This window comes from Carcharhinus amblyrhynchos, chromosome 28 (genome assembly GCF_965287045.1).
Source record: "Carcharhinus amblyrhynchos chromosome 28, sCarAmb.v2.hapA, whole genome shotgun sequence".
In the NCBI taxonomy this organism is placed as follows: Eukaryota; Metazoa; Chordata; class Chondrichthyes; order Carcharhiniformes; family Carcharhinidae; genus Carcharhinus; species Carcharhinus amblyrhynchos.
Genome location: NC_137351.1, coordinates 9,550,769 through 9,569,960, shown reverse-complemented (window position 1 = coordinate 9,569,960; position 19,192 = coordinate 9,550,769). Strand labels below are relative to the sequence as shown.

The following is a 19,192-nucleotide window of genomic DNA, read 5'->3' as shown; positions in this document are numbered from 1 at the left end:
ATGTTCTCCTTGTGACTGCATGCATTTCCTCTGGGTGCTCCGGTTTCCTCCCACACTGAAAGAAGTGCTGGTTAAGGTGCATTGACCATGCTAAATTCTCCCTCAATGTACCTGAACAGGCACTGGAGTGCGGCGACTTGGGGATTTTCACAGTAACTTCATTGCAGTGATAATGTAAGCCTGCTTATGACACTAATAAATTAGCTTTAACTTTAACTTAATTGTAACAACACCCTCAGCATTTCCATCGCCCCTTGGCAGAGAACTCCCGTGGTCTAGCTGTGAACTGAACAACAATGCAGGCAGTCTGCTTACCTTTCTTGCACACCGTCATTTGTTCTCCATTGTTTAATTTGTGTGTATATTGACCTCCCCTCTTTTCATAAAGTGCTTCCCCTGCTTAGAAGAAAAATACCCTCTGATTTTGACCCTTGGGTTGCAGTCCCATGATCTCCTGTTTTGGTTTTTTTTCATGGAGTGTGGGTCTTGCTGGCTGGACCAGCATTTGTTACCTATCCCTAATTATTCTTGAACTCAGTGGCTTGCCCAGCCACTTCAGGACAATTATGAGTGAACCATATTGCTGTGTGTCTGGTGTCACAAGAAGGCCAGGCCAGGTGAGGACGGCAGATTTCCTTCCCTAAAGAACAGATAGATTTTTTATACCAATTGATGATGGTTGTTGTGAAATGCAATTGATTAGCTATCGGTGGTGTACAAGGGGAGGGAGGGACGGGGAGCAGGGGGTTCTGTTTAATCAAATGAAGGCATTGAATGAGATTCTCTGGCCTCCCAGCTGCGTATTTCCTGCCAGTTTCCTGCAGGTGGCAGGTTGTTTGCTAGCGACGGGATTCTCCAGTCCCGTCCTGTCAGTGGGAATTCCCATTGATGTCACCCCACACTGTACGGAAGTCCACAGGATGGGCTGTGCTGCCGGCGGGACTGGAGAATCCCACTGGCATGAATGGCGGATTGCATACAGCAAATGCCTTTATGCAATTTTAGCACCATTGAGTCATCAGCACAAAGCGTCAGAGATGCTCTGCATTCTCCTAGTTTCACCTACAAACCTTGCATTTATATAGCACCTTACACAACCTCATTGCCATTGTTTGATAAGTTTTCACCTTATGAATCTGTAGTTACACATAGGCCAGATTGGGTAAGGATTTCCTTCCCAAAAAGAAGTAAATTAGTTGGGTTTTCATAATACTCCAGGCACCATTACTCACACTCGCTTTTTAATTCCCAATTTACTTAATTGAATTTACATTTCTAAGCTTCTCCAAAAGATGACCAGTGGAACCTTTATTTGAAAACAAGTTTATAGCTTTTGGGCAGAGAAGGCAATGGATAGCCGGAGGCACGAAGGCCAAGTGAGGAGCACAATACTGAAAAAGAACGAGATGTGAACTGGCTGAACTCAAGCCAAAAGTTAGTTGGGTTCATGTTGCATTATGAAAATTCAGTGTATAACTAATTCTGACACAAAATCGCCATCCAAAACCACTCCCCAGATTCAAATAATTCCTGAAAGTCCAATTATCTGAGTACATGCCATTGCAATACCAAACAAAACTCAATGCAGGCTCTGCAATTTCAGAAATGAATGTCTATGCAATTCAACCTCATTTACATCACGCCCTGACTATGTATATCCTCAATCTCAATCTTGTCCTATCAAACAAATCACTTTTTCATGTATTACAGCAGCATTTATTAAGGTCTTTAATCTGGAGACTGTCCCTTCTATCGCCACACATTGTGAATGAGGGTACAAAGTTGCCAGGGTCACAGACCAAATCTATCTAGGAATGTGGAGAGAAACATCCCAGGTTAGCTGCTAGCAGAGGCAGGGCGACATAGTTTGGGGAAAATGCATGGAGCTGGAAAAATCCTTTGGCCCGAGGAGAATCTCCTTCTGATTATCCACATAATGGGGGCTGAGAGAGGTGAGCAGATGCTGGGAGCCTTACCAAAAAGAGAAAACTAGTGACATTTCTCAAAGTGTTCAGAAATCCAAAATGTTTAGTGTAACATTACCTCAAACCTGATGAGTCACATTCCATGGATGCCATTCCCACAAGTGAAGCAACAATGTTCTGTTCAGCGTTTGATCATCTCCGCCTACCTTTTAAAAATCTTTCTAACCTTCACCCTAGCCATCATTTAGTATCTGCCCAACTCCTGTGTGTGCTAATTGGCATGTCATTAACCCGTTTCAGTGGGAGTTATTTTCGTAGATACGCTTTGGGAAAACTTCCAATGACCTTTTGCAAGAGCTCCATCAAATTAACATGGAGATCCTTTTTTGTATCAAAAGTTGAAGCTAGTTAACAAAAACAGAAAATGCTGGAAAATCTTAGCAGGTTTGACAGCACCTGTGAAGGGAGAATAGAGCCAACGTTTCGAGTCGGGGTACTTTGTAACTCAGAGGCAAGAGTACTACTAGAATAGTTCATACCCCTTTTTGTCCTGAGCTGCCTTATGACATGGGTAGAGCCAAAATTTTGAGTCTAAATGAACCTTTGCCAGAATTGGCTCTGCTCTGACAAAAGGTCATCTAGACTCAAAACGTTGGCTCTATTCTCTCTCCACAGATGCTGTCAGACCTGCTGAGATTTTCCAGAATTTTCTATATTTGTTTCAGATTCCAGCATTCGCAGTATTTTGCCTTTATTAAACTGGTTGTATGTATATTAGCCATACCTTTTTAGCGCTGTAAAGATCTGGATTATGCCTACTCAGACTTCTAACCAACAAGAATAGGGAGGCCTTTGTCTTTGTTAGTTTATCAATCACAAAATAAAGGTTAAGAAAAGAGATATTTTGTGTATCTGAGCCCATTAGTCCAAAATAACCTTCAAGTCCCCTCATTGCAATATCCAACTGGTTCTTAAAAATGACTCCAGGAATCACAGTTATTTTTTATATCCCAGAATCCATTCCACATTGTTTATCATTCTATGCGCGAAGAAGCTGATATTAGTGTTAAATATGCCTTAAATTGACTCTTGTGTAGCGGTTTACCATCGTCAAGATACACAGTAGCAATGTTTCAACGCTACTTTGACAGCATCTTCCAATCTACCTCGATTCTGCTAACGAGGGTATTCCTGGATTCTGACCCAGCACTGATGAACGATTTTGATTTTTTGACTTGATTTGTTATTGTCACATGTATTAATATACTGTGAAAAGTATTGTTTCTTGTGTGCGTTATACAGACAAAGCATACCGTTCATAGAGAAGGAAAGGAGAGAGTGCAGTCGTCACAGTCATACCTAGAATGTCAAGAAAAATCAGCTTAGTGTGAGTTAGGTCCATTCAAAAATCTGATGGCAGCAGGGAAGAAGCTGTTCTTGAGTTGGTTGGCATGCGACCTCAGACTTTTGTATCTTCTTCCCGACAGAAGAAGGTGAAAGAGAGAATGCCCAGGGTGCGGAATGGTGATAAATTTGCAAGTCAGGATGCTGTGTGACTTAGAGGGGAACGTGTAGGTGGTGATGCCTCAATTGCCCTTGTTCTGGGTGGTAGAGAAAGGGGATTTGGAAAGTCACTTGGGGATAATGTCCCCGCTCATCTCTGAATTGTCGACAACCCTATTCTGCATTCCCTCAGTACTGCACTGAGCGACAGCTGAGATTTTGTGTTCAAGTTTCTGGAGTGAGACTTGAACCCACAACATTCTGACTCAGATGTTGGAAGTGTCAAGATTGGCACTAAAGCCTTATTAACCTAGAAGGTCCCAAATTTTCATTACTCATTCCATGCTGATCTAAGCAGGAGTCCAAAGATTGTGGGTTAGATGGATTGGCCATCCTAAATTGCCCCGAAATGTCAGGGGAATGAGCTAGGGTAAATGTATGTGGTTATGGTGACATGGCCTGAGTGGGATTATGGTCGGTGTAGACTCAACGGGCTGAATGGCCTCCTTTTGCACTGTAGGATTTTATAATTCTGTACAAAAGTTAGCCTCAGCATTGCGGGTACAATGCTTGGAATTTTCTGGCTGTGTGCGCCCCAGGAAATCTGCCCCCCCCGACCTCCGCAGGAAATTTTCAGCCACCAAAGGAAATAAGAAACCAAGATTCCCTAAGTAACATTTGACTTTTAAAAATAAGCATTTCTCTGGCAGAATGAACCCACAACAGGATTTTTACCCTAATTTCAAATCATGTACTTATAAAGCTAGAATCTCTGTATTAGACAAAGTCGAGAAGAATCTGGGTGGAGTTTTGTTTAGGGGGTGTGTAAATATTGAGTCAGGTTGGAGTCAGCTTGCTGTCAATCTAAAGGGTATGCATTTCAGTAAAGGCTAGAACACACTTACGGAGAAGTTAGATAAACACACACAGATGAAATAATGGAGCGATTAGATGAAGAAGGTTTGGAGGTGGCTCAGGCAGAGTGTAAACACTAGGACGGGTATGTTGGGCCAAATGACCCGCTTCTGTAATGCACTTATGATGTAAGACAACATAGTTCTGGTATGTATCATTTAATATGCAAAAATGCTTTTCAATCTTAAAGAAAGAGCATTGTTGAACTAGGGCGGCACAGTGATTAGCACTGCTGTCTCACACTCCAGAGGCCTAGGTTCGATTTCCAGCTTGGGTCACTGCCTGTGTGGAGTTTGCATGTTTTCCCCATCTCTAAGTGGGTTTCCTCCGAGTGTTCCGGTTTCCTCCCACAGTCCAAAGATGTGCGGGTTAGGTGCATTGGCCATGCTAAAATTGACTTTAGTGTCCCAGGATGCATAGGTTAGAGGGATTGATGGGGTAAACATGTGGGGTTATGGGGGTAGAGCCGAGGTGGGATTGTTGTCAGTGCAGTCTCGACAGGCCAAATGGCCTCCTTCTGTGCTGTAGGGTTTCTATGTTTCTAAGTACAATAGAGTGACCATAGACTTCTGCTATTGACGGAAGTATTTTGAGAGAAACTTTATTATAATCTGCAAATTCAGACAGAAGATGAGGGAGGATCGATTAAATTTGTGTAACATGGCAAACAAAAAGCCAAGGAAATGGGCGGCACGGTGGCACAGTGGTTAGCACTGCTGCCTCACAGCACCAGGAGCCCAGGTTCAATTCCAGCCTCGGGTCACTGAGTGTTTGGAGTTTGTGCGTTCTCCCCATGTCTGTGTGGGTTTCCTCCGGGTGCTCCGGTTTCCTCCCACAGTCCAAAGATGTGCAGGTTAGGTTGATTAGCCATACTAAATTGACCCTGGCGTCAGGATATTAGCAGGGTAAATAGGTGGGGTTATGGGAATAGGGCCTGGGTGGGATTGTGGTTGGTGCAGACTCAATGGGCTGAATGAGCTCCTTCTGCACTGCAGGGATTCTATGGAAGACTACAGTTTCTGAGAATAAATCTAAAACAAAAGCAGGAAATATTGGAAAGAAATCAGTGAGAATCTGGAATGCTTGTCTGAAAGGCCAATGGATTCTTCAATGACTTTCAAAAGAGAATTGAATAAACGCTCAGAAAGGAAACATGAACGAGGCGATGGAGAGTAAGTAAGGAATGTGGGTCTAATTGGACAGCTTTCTCAAAGAGCTGGCACAGACACGATGGGACTAATGGCCTGCTTCTTTGCTGTATAACTCTATGATAGCCATGATGTGGAGATGTCAGAACTAAAGTGGCACAGTAAGAAGTCTCATAACACCAGGTTAAAGTCCAACAGGTTTATTTGGAAACATGAGCTTTCGGAGCACTGCTCCTTCATCAGATGAGTCTCTCACCTGAGTCTTCATCACTCACCTGATGAAGGAGCAGCGCTCTGAAAGCTCGTGATTCCAAATAAACCTGTTGATCTTTAACCTGCTGTTGTGAGACTTCTTACTAACTCTATGGTTCAGAAGTGGCTAGCACAGTGGTCAGCATTGCTGCCTCAGAGTATCAGGGACCTGGATTCAATTCCAGCTTCGAGTGACTGCCTGTGTGGAGTTTGCGTATTCTCCCCGTGTCTGCATGGGGTTTCCTCCGGGTGCTCCAGTTTCGTCCTACAGTCTGAAAATGTGCAATTTAAGTAGATTGGCCATGATAAATTACCCCTTAGAGTCCCAAGATGTGTGGGTCAGGTGGATAAGCCGTGATAAGTGCATGGGGTTATGGGGATAGGGTGGGTTGTGTGAGGAGTGGGTCTGATTAAGATGTTCTTTTGGAGAGTTGGTGCAGACTCGATGGGCTGAATGACCTTTCTCAGCACAGCAGGGATTCTTTGGTTTCTACGGAACAGGAATGTGAGGAAAAGATTCTAACTCACCAGTTGCCTCCCAGAGGCTGAGTGAGCTGTGTGGGTGCCTGCTGTCTCCCCGGGGACTCTGAGGAAATGTTGCAGTGTCAGAGGTGCTGTTTTTCAGATGAGATGTTAAGCCATCTAGCCATTTGGGTGCACATTAGGCACTCCTCGAAGAAGAACAAAGGAATTCTCCCCAGTGACCTACCCAATATTTATTTCTCAACCAACATCGCTAAAACAGATAATCCGGTCATTACTACAGTCCTGCTTAGGGCTGCTGTGTTTTGGCATTAACAACTGTGACCTCGCTTTGCAAAGGTGCCCGCAAAGTGTTTCTGGACTTCTGAGTCTGTGAGACGTGTTGTCTAAATGACGACCTTTCTGTTTATTCATTATTGGTCTGCAAACAAAGGGAAGGGTTTACTGAAATGATGTTATGGATGACAATGCCCTTTTCAAAGTCTATGGTGATACTGGAGAAAGTGAATTGTTTTGATAACAGTATCAGGAAATTGTTGTCCCCACATGAATGTTTGTATTGTGGACAGTACAATTCAGAGACTAATGCAGTGTTTACACAGAACCACATAGCTAGAAATCAGAACATGGTAATCAGCTACAGAACTAAGACAGTCAACATTGCTGTTATCATCCACAGACAGGTGCAGTCATCCAATTACCTATCCAATTTACCCTCCAACTACCTATCCAACATTTTTTTTATTCACTCATGGGACATGGGCATCACTGGCTGGCCAGCATTTACTACCCATCCCTACTTGTCCTTTAAACTGAGTGGCTTGCCAGGCCATTACTGAGAGCAGTTGAAAGTCAACCACGTTTCTGTGGTTCTGGAGTGAAATGTAGGCCAGACCAGGTAAGGAAGGCAGATTTCTTTCCCTAAAGAACATTAGTGAGCCAGACGGTTTTTTCCAACAATCGGCAATGGTTTCATGGTCATTAATAGATTCTTAATTCCAGATTCTTTTTTGCATTAAAATTCCACCAACTGCTGTGGCGGATTTCAAACCTGGGTCCCCAGAAAATCAGCTGAGTTTCTGGATTAATAGTCTACCAATAATACCACGAGTCCATTGTCTCCCCACTTACCCTTCAGTGCAGATATGATTTCATTCGATTTGATTTGATTTATTATTGTCACATGTATTAGGATACAGTGAAAAGTGTTGTTTCTTTAACGCTATGCAGACAAAAAAAATACTGTTCATAGACTACATAGGGGAGAAGGAAAGGATGGGGCAGAATATAGTGTTGTAGTTAGTATATGTTAGGACTATTCAAGATTCTGATGGCAGTAAGGAAGAAGCTGTTCTTGAGTCAGTTGGTCCATGTTTTCAGACTTTTGTATCTTTTTCTCAGTGAAAGAAGATGGAAGAGAGTACATCTGGGGTACATGGGAGACTTGATTATGCTGACTACTTCCCAGGGGCAGCGGGAAGTGTAGACATAGTCAATGGATGAGAGGCTGGTTTGAGTGATGGACTGGGCTTCATTCACAACCCTTATAATTTCTTGCAATCTTGGTCAGAGCAGGAGCCATACCAAGCTGTGATACAACCAGAAAGAATGCTTTCTATGGTGTATCTGTAAAGATTGGTAAGAGCAGTAGTGGACATGCCAAATTTCCTTAGCCTTTTGAGAAAGTAGAGGTGCTGGGGGATTTTCTATAGCGTTGACGTGGAGGGACCAGGACAGATTATTGGTTACCTGAACACCTAGAAACTTGAAGTTCTTGACCATTTCTACTTCACTATTATTGATGTAAACAAGGGCAAATCCTGCCCTTTGTTCTATTGACCATGTTGAGGGAGATAGATTTAATTTTAATCATTCTACTATTGGAGGTTTCGCTTTTAGCTGCTTTGTCCTGAGCTTCAGAAACCTTCTTAAGTCACTGCAGTCCCTTAGGCACAGGTACACCCACAGTGCTGATAGGGAGTGAATTCCAGGATTTTGATCCAGCAGCAGTGAAGCAACAACGATATGGGCAGCACGGTGGTACTATTGTTAGCACTGCTGCCCCATAGTGCCAGGGACCCAGGTTTGATTCCCAGCTTGGATCATTGTTTATGTGGAGTCAGCACATTCTCTATGTATCTACATGGGTTTCCCCCAGACGCTCCGATTTCCTCCCACAGTCCAAAAGATGTGCTGGTTAGTTGCGTTGACCATGCTAAATTCTCCCCAAGTGTACCCAAACAGGCGCTGGAATGTGTCAACTAAGGGATTTTCACAGTAACTTCATTGTAGTGGTAATGCAAGCCTACTTGTGACACTAATAAATAAAACAAAGAAAAATAAATAATTCCCAATCAGGATGGTGAGTGACTTGCAGAGGAACCTCCAAGAGGTGGTGTTCCCATGTGTCTGATGGCCTTGTCTTTCTGAATTGTAGTAGTTCTTGATTTGGAAAGTGCTACCTAAGGAGTCTTGGTGAGTTGCTGCAGTGCCTCTTGTAGATAGTACACACTGCTGCCACTGTTCATTGGTGGCAAATGGATTGAATGTTTGTGGGAGGGGTGCCAGTCAAACAAACTAGTTTGTCCTGGATGGTGTCAACCTTCTTGAGTGTTATTGGAGCTGCACTCATCCAGCCGAATGGAGAGTATTCCATCATATTCCTCACTTGTTCCTTGAATGTGGCATGAAGCCTTTGGAGAGCCTGGAAGTGAGGTTTTCACAGCAGGATTCCTAGCCTCTGACTTGCTCTTGTAGCCACAATGTTTATACGGCCAGTCCAGTTCAGATTCTGGTCAGTGGTAACCACCAGGATATTGATAGTGGGAGATACAGTGATGGTAATGCTCTTGAACATCAAGGGGCAACGGTTAGATTCTCTTTTATTGCAGATGGTTATTGCCTGGCTCTTGTGTGGCGTAAACACCACTTGCTACTTGTTAGCCAAACCCTGGATGTTGTCCAAGTCTTTCTGCGTTTGGACATGGACTGCTTCAGTATCTGAGGAGTCACAAATGGTGCTGGACATTGCGCAATCATTGGCGAACATCCGCATTTCTGATCACATGATGGAAGGCAGATCGTTGATGAAGTGGCTGAAGATGATTGGGGCTAGGACTTTTCTTTCCCTCTACCACCCTCTCTCGCTCTCATCCATAAAATGGTGCACAGGCGTAACTCTTTGAAAAGGATTTTCATTTTCCCTGGCCATTTTCCCTGATATTGACCAATGATACCCTGTGATTTGCAAGTTAAAGGCACAATATAAATGCAAGTTGTTGTTTGAGATGGGAGAGATAGCAGATCAGCTGCTGGGTGAAAAGATAACATTCCTGAAGTAAATTCAATCTCATCGTCTGTTGGGCAACTTTGAGACATTTTCTGGGACCCCTGCTGTGAGGAGCAACAGTTGTGACAGAAAACAACTTCAGAAACATGCTAAACAGATCGCGATAACTGTCACAGATGGTTTCCGCAAATTAGTCCCTGAACAATGTATTAGTATGCGAATGTGTACACTTTACTCTTGGAGTAAATAATTCAATCCAAAATAAACCAACAGCAAAGGCTTTTTACTTGAAAGAACAGTTAATTAATGAATTAATCAATCACTTGACGATTCCCCAGTTACATTTTCATCTGCTGGCCGGCTTCTACTGTTGGAGCACAAATGTTCAGGACTGGTGATGTGGATATCAGTCATGGAATTCTCTCCCTCAGGCGGCCAAGTTGCTGAATATATTTAAGAAGGGATTTATAGACACTAATGGAATCAAAGGGTATTGGGAGAGAGCAAGAGTATTATGTTGAGATAGAGGCTTTGATCATATTGAATGGCAAAGCAGGCTCAAGGGCTGAATGGCCATCCTTTGTTCCTAAGTATTAACTTTTATTTATTAGTGTCACAAGTAGGCTTTCATAAACACTGCAATGAAGTGAAAATCTGCTAGTTGCCGCACTCCGGCGCCTGTTTGGGTACACTGAGGGAGAATTTAGTATGGCCAATGCACCTAGCCAGCACATCTTTCAGACTGTGGGTGGAAACTGGAAGAAATCCATGCCTACATGGGGAGAACGTGCAGACATCACACAAACAGCAACCCAAATTGGGAATTGAACGCGCACTCCTGGCACTGTGAGGCAGCAGTGCTAACCACTGTATCACCCTGCTGCCCTACTTCCTATGTTTTTATGATTCTTAAAGAAGTTAACATTTGATGAAAGTCTGGAATCTACGCTGTTCCCAAGGATAGGCCAGGTTTCCTTAGGTTGTCCTTGACACAGTATGGTGGCACAGTAGTCAGCACTCCTGCCTCACAGTGCCAGGGACTCGGGTTCAATTCTGGCTTAGGTCACTGTCCGTGTGGAGTTTACACGTTCTCCCCATGTCTGCATGGGTCTCTCTGGGTGCTCCAGTTTCGTCCCACACTCCAAAACTGTGCATGTTGGATGGGTTGACCATGCTAAATTGACCCTAGTGTCCCAAGATGTGTAGGTTAGTTGAATTAGCTATGGTAAATTTTTTGGGGCTATGGGGATAGGATGGGGGAAAGGAGCCTGGGTGAAGTACTTTGTCAAAGAGTCGGTGCAAACTCAATGGACCAAATGGCCTCTTTCTGCCCTATAGGGATTCCATGACATGAAGACCTTTTAACATGCAAATTCAGTTGCCTGCTTGGGGAAAGATGTTGTAAAGTTGCTAACCTTTGCTTTGCTGTGTCCAAAACCTGAGATTTTGTTTATTCAGGTCTCCATTTGAATTTCCTTTTGGGTTTTTTATCCTCCATACATGGAGTGATCTCAATCCCTGTGGCTGCACTGTCCCTGTATCATTTTATTCCCATGTCTTTACCTTCTTGTCTAATCTCGCCTCAACAATCATAGAATCCCTACAGTATAGAAGGAGGCCATTTGGTCCATCGCCTCTGCACTGACTCTCTCTGACAGAGTATATTACCCAAACCCCAGATTACCATGGCTAATCCATCTTACCTACACATTTTGGGACACTAAGGGGCAATTTAGCATCGTCAATCCACCTAATCTGCGCATCTTTGGACTGTGGAAGGAAACTGGAACACCCAGAAGAAACCCATGCAGACACAGAGAGAAAGTGCAAACTCCACACTGACAGTGACCTGAGACCGGAATTGAACCTGGGTCCCTGGATCTGTGAGGCAGCCGTACTAAATGCTGTGCCACTGTGCTGCCCAAAGAGCATTGCTTTAATCAGTAGCTCCAGAATTAATAACGTTGTATAACTCTCTGTCCTAGATTTCTTGCTTCTAAACTTTGAATCCAAATTGCCTCGATCACGAGTCTCTTTCTATCTATCTTTCCTAATTGCTGCATAATTTTAAAACAGTTCTATCAAATTGCCCTTTAATCCTTTCTCTCCTATTGAATTAATCATGCCTATCTCCTTATTTGCATTGCTATGTACCAGGCAGGGTCCGAGTGAATGAAGAGGAGGAACGGCTTCATGCATCTTGAATTGCTTACGCATGGTTAAAAAAAACTTGATATGGTCTTATCAAAGTATGGGCAAAAGAACTCACCTTGAGAAAACAATTATAATAGATGATAAAAAAGTAACCACTTTTCATTTATCTCAGGATGATTGTATGAAAATGATGGTTGTATTCCAAAACTTCATGCCTTTTCCAAACCTGTTTTCTTTGCTTGCTTATGTTATCTCCAGGAGATACACCTGTGGGCAAATATTCAATTATGTTAATTTTTAAAATGCATTTTATTTAGCCTGAGAGTTGGGTGAAGAGCTTTGGAGATTATTGATTGTTCCTGCCTTTGGTGGTGTGAATTATTGAACAAAAACCTCTGTTGTCACAGCAGTTTGGGTGTTGAAAATGCAAGAATTCCAGTTAACAATTTCTGGTGCAGTATTGTTCAACGTTTTGTGAGTTTTCCAGAGACCCCTGCCAAACCTTAGGGATTGCCCGGGGTCCAGTGTAATCCCGGGAGAAAAATCGTACCCATATTAAGCAAAATCATTTTCTGTTTTCATTTTTCTGAATACTAATTTATTATTTCTAAAAGTATTGAGGTCCGGTGTGGGGGTTTTTCATTTAGAAGTTAACATTAATACAATTGGATTAATTTGTGTTCCCTTTCCAAGTGGCTGTGGAGAGGCAGTGCACCCAGAAAATGAGCCAGTGGGAATTTGATTTGATTTGATTTATTATTGTTACATGCATTGGGATGTAGTGAAAAGTATTGTTTCTTCTATGCGATACAGGTCAAGTATACAGTTCGTAGAGTACAAAGGGGAGAAGGAAAGGATAAGGAGCAAAATATAGTGTTACAGTTACAGCTAGGATGTAGAGAAAGGTCAACTTAATATATGGTAGGTCCATTCAAAAGTCTGATGGCAGCAGGAAAGAAGCTGTTCTTGAATCAGTTGATACATGATCTCCCAACAGAAGAAGGTCTGGAGTGGATGGGGTCTTTTATTATGCTGGCTTCTTTTTCGAGACGGTGGGGAGTGTAGATGGAGTCAATGGATGGGAGGCTGGTTTGCGTGATGGGCTCTGGGTGACAACCCTTTGTAGTTCCTTGTGGTCTTTGTCAGAGTAGGAGCCATACCAAGCTGTGATACATCCAGAAAGGATGCTTTCTTTGATGCATGTGTAAAAATTGGCGAAAGTTGTAGCAGACATAAGGGTGTGGGGCCGGATGATGTGATGCATCCTCCAGAAATGCCTCCAAACAGAGTTGGCAACCATATTTCACACCATTATTCCCGACCAACCCAAAGATTAAATTGCCTTGTTGCGTCTGCGTGTTTGGTTGAGATGGATAATGAAACACATTTATCTCAAAACATGTCGTTTATTTATTTTCCAATGTTCTTCCATCTAATTCTAAAGGCATCCAGCTCACAGTCCCACACTTCACCCTCAGACTTTTTTCAATGTGCCCAGTCTTAGTATCTGAGCTTCAGTGACGGGTAATAGGCAGCACGGTAGCACAGTGGTTAGCACTGCTGCTTCATAGCGCCAGGGACCTGGGCTATTCCCGGCTTGGGTCACTGTCTGTGTGGAGTTTGCACATTCTCCCCGTGTCTGTGTGGGTTTCTGCTGGGTGCTCCGATTTCCTCCCACATTCTGAAATACATGCTGGTTAGGTGCATTGACCCAAATAGGCGCCAGACTATGGTGATTAGGGGCATTTCACAGTAATTTCATTGCAAAGTTAACGTAAGCTTTACTTGTGACTAATAAGTAAACTTATAATAACTTTAACTTTAACTTTAACTTGAACCATGAAGAACACCACCTGTGCACCTACCAGCTGGGATTCCCTGGACTGTAATCCGGAGCACGAGCCCTGGATGGCACTTTTTATTTCCCAGTTTATGGACAAGGGAGTTACTGCCACCCCTTCTGAGATCAGCTCATTTGGAAAAGACAAGTTGACAACCTTGGGAACTTCTAACCTGTGCTTAATTATACTTTGGAATTTTGTTTCTCTTTGATGAACTTGCAGCAAACAATATCATCTGTCAAAGAGATTTCTTCCAAAATATATCCTTTCAATAATTGACCGGAACAGCTGGGGAAACAGCTCTGTGGAACACTGGTCACAGAATCATCTAGGTCCAGCTGAGACAGCTCAGTTCAACGTTTCATCTGCTGATACTGGAGATGAGGGGGTTGGACTATGAAGAGAGACTAAATAGACTGGGTCTGTACTCGTTGGAGTTTAGAAGGATGAGGGGGGAACTTATAGAGTCGTATAAGATAATGAAGGGGATGGATAGGGTAGAGGTAGAGAGATTCTTCCCGCTCAGAAAGGACAGCAGGACTAGAGGGCACAGCCTCAAGATAAGGGGGGGGTGCAGTTTAGATCAGAGTTGAGGAGGAACTTCTTCACTCAAAGGGTGGTGAATCTCTGGAATTCTCTGCCCGTTGAAGTGGTGGAGGCTGCCTCGCTAAATATATTTAAGTCACGGGTAGATAGGTTTCTGATAGACAAGGGAATTAAGGGTTATGGGGAGAAAGCGGGAAAGTGGAACTGATCCACTTCAGACCAGCCATGATCTTATTGAATGGCGGGGCAGGCTCGAAGGGCTAGATGGCCTACTCCTGCTCCTGTTTCTTATGTTCTTATGTACCCTTGTGCATCATCTATTCCCTTCACCTCACCACATGCTTCCAACTGCCTGGGCCTCAATCTCCACACAGACAGTGATCCAAGGATGGAATTGAACCCCAGCACTGTGTGGCAGTAGTGCTCATCACTGCGCCACCGTGCTACCCTTTCCCTGATTCCTGAGGATGACCTGCATGGTTCAGCTGACTCTAAGCCATCCCATGGGAGATCATCCTATTCCTCAGAACAACGTTGCACAACTTTCTTTGAGGGATTCTCCCGTTTCAGTTTTGTAAACCAGGAGCAGGGGCATAGCCTAGTGGTCTGATTTGCCAAAGTGTGGGCAGGTGCCTACGGAGACCAAAACTGTACACAGTGCTCCAGATGCAATCTCACCAAGGCCCAGTAGCAAAGAATGGCTGATCCTCCATAGACCAGACCTGAAGTATTTCAATTCTGATCTCTTTATTTTTCCATTAACTGCTGCTCACAGACCTCTCCCATGTGGTAACTCGCTAGTTGACACTTAATATCCTATTTGACATTTGCCCTGAGAGCTCACTCCATTTCATTTCTGCTCTCTGTTTCCCATTCATTCTTGTGCAAATCTTCAGTGATCAATATAGTAAATGTCAAAAGTGATCAATCTGGTGTGGAATGATGTTTGACAGATGTACATTTGAAATACTCAACCTACCAATCATTGTTAGTAGGCTATCACTGTGATGGATATTTCAGGTCCCACAGTCGTTTGAACATGCTGATTTTTTGCCACCAGCTGTAAGTGCCTGAGGAGAGAGGTAACCATCCATAGCTTTCCAACAATTAACGATATCGTATCACATCTCTCAAAAATGTTCATGGGTTCTTCCCAGATAATAAATTACATTGAAGTACTGACATTATCGTCACCTCAGCCAAACTCAGAATACCCACAGAGCAAAATCCCACACATTGCAATCGGATAAAATGTTGTCCCAGACACCGGGAGAATTCAATAGTCTTCTTCAGTTTGCTATAGGCTTGCGAAAATTGGCCCGAACTGCTGAACCAGGTGAATGGCGACATAGGTTAGTGTCTCACTCAGGGAACAACCCCACTGACAATGCAACACTCAGTCTTCACTGGACTGATCCAGCAAGATCATAGACTCGTAGTCAAAGGTTGTCATAGAATCATAGAATCCCTACAATACAGAAGAGGCCATTCGGCCTATCAAGTCTGCACCGACTCTCTGGCAGAATACTTTACACAGACCCTCTCCCCCACCCTATCTCTGTCACAACACATTTCGCATGATTTATTCACCTAACCTACACATCTTGGGATACTAAGGGGCAATTCAGCATGGCCAATCCACCTACCCTGCACATCTTTGGACTGTGGTAGAAAACCAGAGCATCCGGAGGAAACCCATGCAGGCACGGGAGAATATGCAAACTCCACACAAACAGTTACCCAAGGCCACAATTGAACCCAGGTTGCTGGATCCGTGAGGTAGTAGTGCCAATCATCATGCCATCCTACACCTGGCCTCCTTCTTCTGTAAGAGGTCAGAACGGGCACTGTTCCGATTTCTGGAGTGTTTTGGATGAGTTATAGTGAAACTAAGGTGCTACAAATGGCCTCAGCACCTTTGGGACTAGATGAGAGAAAATGAGACGGGGTTCCACCTGTTAAGCTATTCAGTGACCCTTCAATACTGTTTGCATAAAACTCAGGAACACAGTTATGGGAAGTGACTCACCAGTTAAATGGTTCCGCATCAGGGAAGCCCTTCCTTCAGGACAGCAGAAGGATAAAGTTAAAAATTAAAATGTGAGCAAACAAAGTGCAGAGCAAATGCAAAACAAAGCTGCTGAAAGAAAGAATTTGCATTTATATAGCACCTTTAATGAATTCATTCACAGAGCCAATTTACAAAATACTTTCTCTGGTATAGTACCTGTCATATGGTAAGAAGACTGACAGCCAATTTGCACAAAGCAACCTCGCACAAACAGCAATCAGTGGCAGACTCTCTGTGCTGGGTGTTGGATGAGGGACAACTATCTCCCCATCCAAACACAGAAAGGACATTGATTTAACACCTCATCCAGTAGATGCACCCAATGTAGATACGATAGTGACTTCTAAGGGGCATCTTGATAAGTACATGAGTAGGATGGGAATAGAGGGAAGAGGCCTTTGGAAGAGAAGGGGGTTTTAGTTCAGTTGGACAGCATGGTTGATGCAGGCTTGGAGGGCCGAAGGGCCTGTTGCTGTACTATAATTATTTTGTTCTTTGTTCTAGAGAGCAGCTGCAACTGTGTAGCACCGGGAGCATCAGCCTAGATTTTGTTCTCAATTTTTTGGAGAAGGGGTTGAACCCACAACACACTCAGAGGTGAGAATGCCACCAATTGAGCCACCTGGCTGCCTAGAGTAAACCTGTTAACAAGTTAAAATTAAAGTTTATTTATTAGTGTCACAAGGAGGCTTAGATTAACACTGCAATGAAGTTATTGTGAAAATCCCCTAGTTGCCACACTCCGGCATCTGTTCGGGTGCACTGGAGGAAAATTTAGCATGGTCAATCTACCTAACCAGTCCGTCTTTTGGACTTGAGGGAGGAAACTGGAGCACCCAGAGGAAACTCAAGCAGACAAGGGGTAAACATGCAGATCCACTCAGACAGTGACCCAAGCCAGAAATCAAACCCGGGTCCCTGGCGCTATGAGGCAGCCATGCTCACGACTCTGCCACTGTACCACCTGATGTGGATATGCCAGCGTTGGACTGGGGTAAACACAGTAAAAAGTCTGACAACACCAGGCTTAAGTCCAACCGATTTATTTGATAGTAAACTCACTAGCTTTCGGGGTTAGTCCCTTTGTCAGGTGAATGGGTCAGGTGAATGGAGACTTCTGGCCTCAGACAGAGCATATAACGCACAGACAGTTTACAGATTACTGATTAGAATGCGAATCTTTACACCTAACCTGCTGTTCAAGTCTTAAAGTGGCCGACAATGTGTGTGGAAGGAGCACTGATCACAGGTTAAAGAGATGTGTATTGTCTCCAGACAGTACAGTAAGTGAGGTTTTGCAAACCCAGGCAAGTCACGGGGGTTACAGATAGTGCGACATGAACCCAAGATCCCTGTTGAGACCGTCCTCATGTGTGCGGAACTTGGCTATCAGTAATCTGTAATCTGTATAGGGAGATTAATCTGTAATCTGTAAGGGAGAAACCCCGAAATCTTGTGAGTTTACTATCAAATAAATCGGTTATCAAATAAAGTAAATAAATAAATTTACTATCAAATAAACCCATTCACCTGACGAAGGGACTAACCCCGAAAGCTAGTGAGTGTACTATCAAATAAATTGGTTGGACTTAAACCTGGTGTTGTCAGACTTTTTACTGTACCACCTAACAGAGCAGGGTGCCATATTGTCTGTCAGCCAGAGACCGCCAGGAACATCGCTTGTTGCCGATGCTCCTTGGGTACCGGCAATCCCCTGACATGTGCCAGCGGTGGCATTTCCTTGCCACCAGCCTGTACTCAGCCTGTGGCCCCATTGACTATGTTCAGTGGAAGGCAGTGCAACAACAGAGCTAGGGTTTGAGCTGCATGCCATGCCAGCCAGTTCATTGGTTTTTAAGCCTGAGATTGGAAAGTCCTTGGTTTTAACAGGTTAACGTATCTTATCAAAACACTTACTTAAGTGTTAGGAAGAACATACCAGAACCGATAACAGCCTGAGAAAAGAGTTAATGACCAGCTAATGGAAAGTGCAGTGCAGAAAATCCAATCATGGCAAACATTCGGGTCATACAGTGAGCACACAGTTTAGTGGCAGTTTTGCCATGTTAACCTTCTGGGTCATGATGTGGAGATGCCGGAGTTGGACTGGGGTAAACACAGTAAGAAGTCTGACAACACCAGGTTTAAGTCCAACCGATTTATTTGGTAGCAAACTCACAAGATTTCGGGGTTTCTCCCTTACAGATTACAGATTAATCTCCCTGTACAGATTACAGTAATCTGTAAACTGTCTGTGCTTTATATGCTCTGTCTGAGGCCAGAACTCTCCATTCACCTGACAAAGGGAGAAACCCCAAAAGCTTGTGAGTTTACTATCAAATAAATCGGTTGGACTTAAACCTGGTGTTGTCAGACTTCTTACTGTGTCAACCTTCTGGGTAAAAAGTCTGACAACACCAGGTTTTAGTCCAACCTATTTATTTGATAATATACTCACAAGCTTTCGGGGTTAGTCCCTTCGTCAGGTGAATGGAGAGTTCTGGCCTCAGACAGAGCATATAAAGCACAGACAGTTTAGAGATTACTGATTAGAATGCGAATCCTTACACCTAACCTGCTGTTCAAGACCTGAAGTGGCTGATAATGTGAGTGGAAGGAGCACTGATCACAGTTTAAAGAGATGTGTATTGTCTCCAGACAGTACAGTAAGTGAGGTTTTGCAAACCCAGGCAAGTCACGGGGGTTACAGATAGTGCGACATGAACCCAAGATCCCTGTTGAGACCGTCCTCATGTGTGCGGAACTTAGCTATCAGTCTCTGTTCAGCAACTCCGTGCTGTCGTGTGTCGTGAAGGCCGCCTTGGAGAATGCTTACCCGAAGGTCAGAGGCTGAATGCCCGTGACCACTGAAGTGTTCGCCAACAGGAAGGGAACAGTCTTGCCTGGTGACTGTCGAGCGATGTTCATTCATCCGTTGTCGTAGCGTCTGCATGGTCTCCCCAATGTACCATGCTTCGGGACATCCTTTCTTGCAACGTATCAGGTAGACAATGTTGGCCGAGTTGCAAGAGTATTTACCATGTACCTGGTGGATGGAATTCTCA

At 43.8% G+C, this 19,192-nt stretch overlaps 1 protein-coding gene across 2 annotated transcripts in view; it reads left to right on the top strand.

Moving 5' to 3' along the window:
* paqr5b (progestin and adipoQ receptor family member Vb) overlaps positions 1-19,192 on the top strand; it is a 92,774-nt gene that overhangs the window by 4,912 nt on the left and 68,670 nt on the right. The window contains exon 2 of one of the 2 annotated variants that reach the window (XM_080214210.1): positions 16,632-16,724. The exons of the other annotated variant lie outside the window; for it this stretch is intronic. The gene's annotated coding sequence lies outside the window, so the exon portion shown is untranslated. The remainder of the gene's footprint in view (positions 1-16,631; positions 16,725-19,192) is intronic. 2 annotated transcript variants of the gene reach the window in all.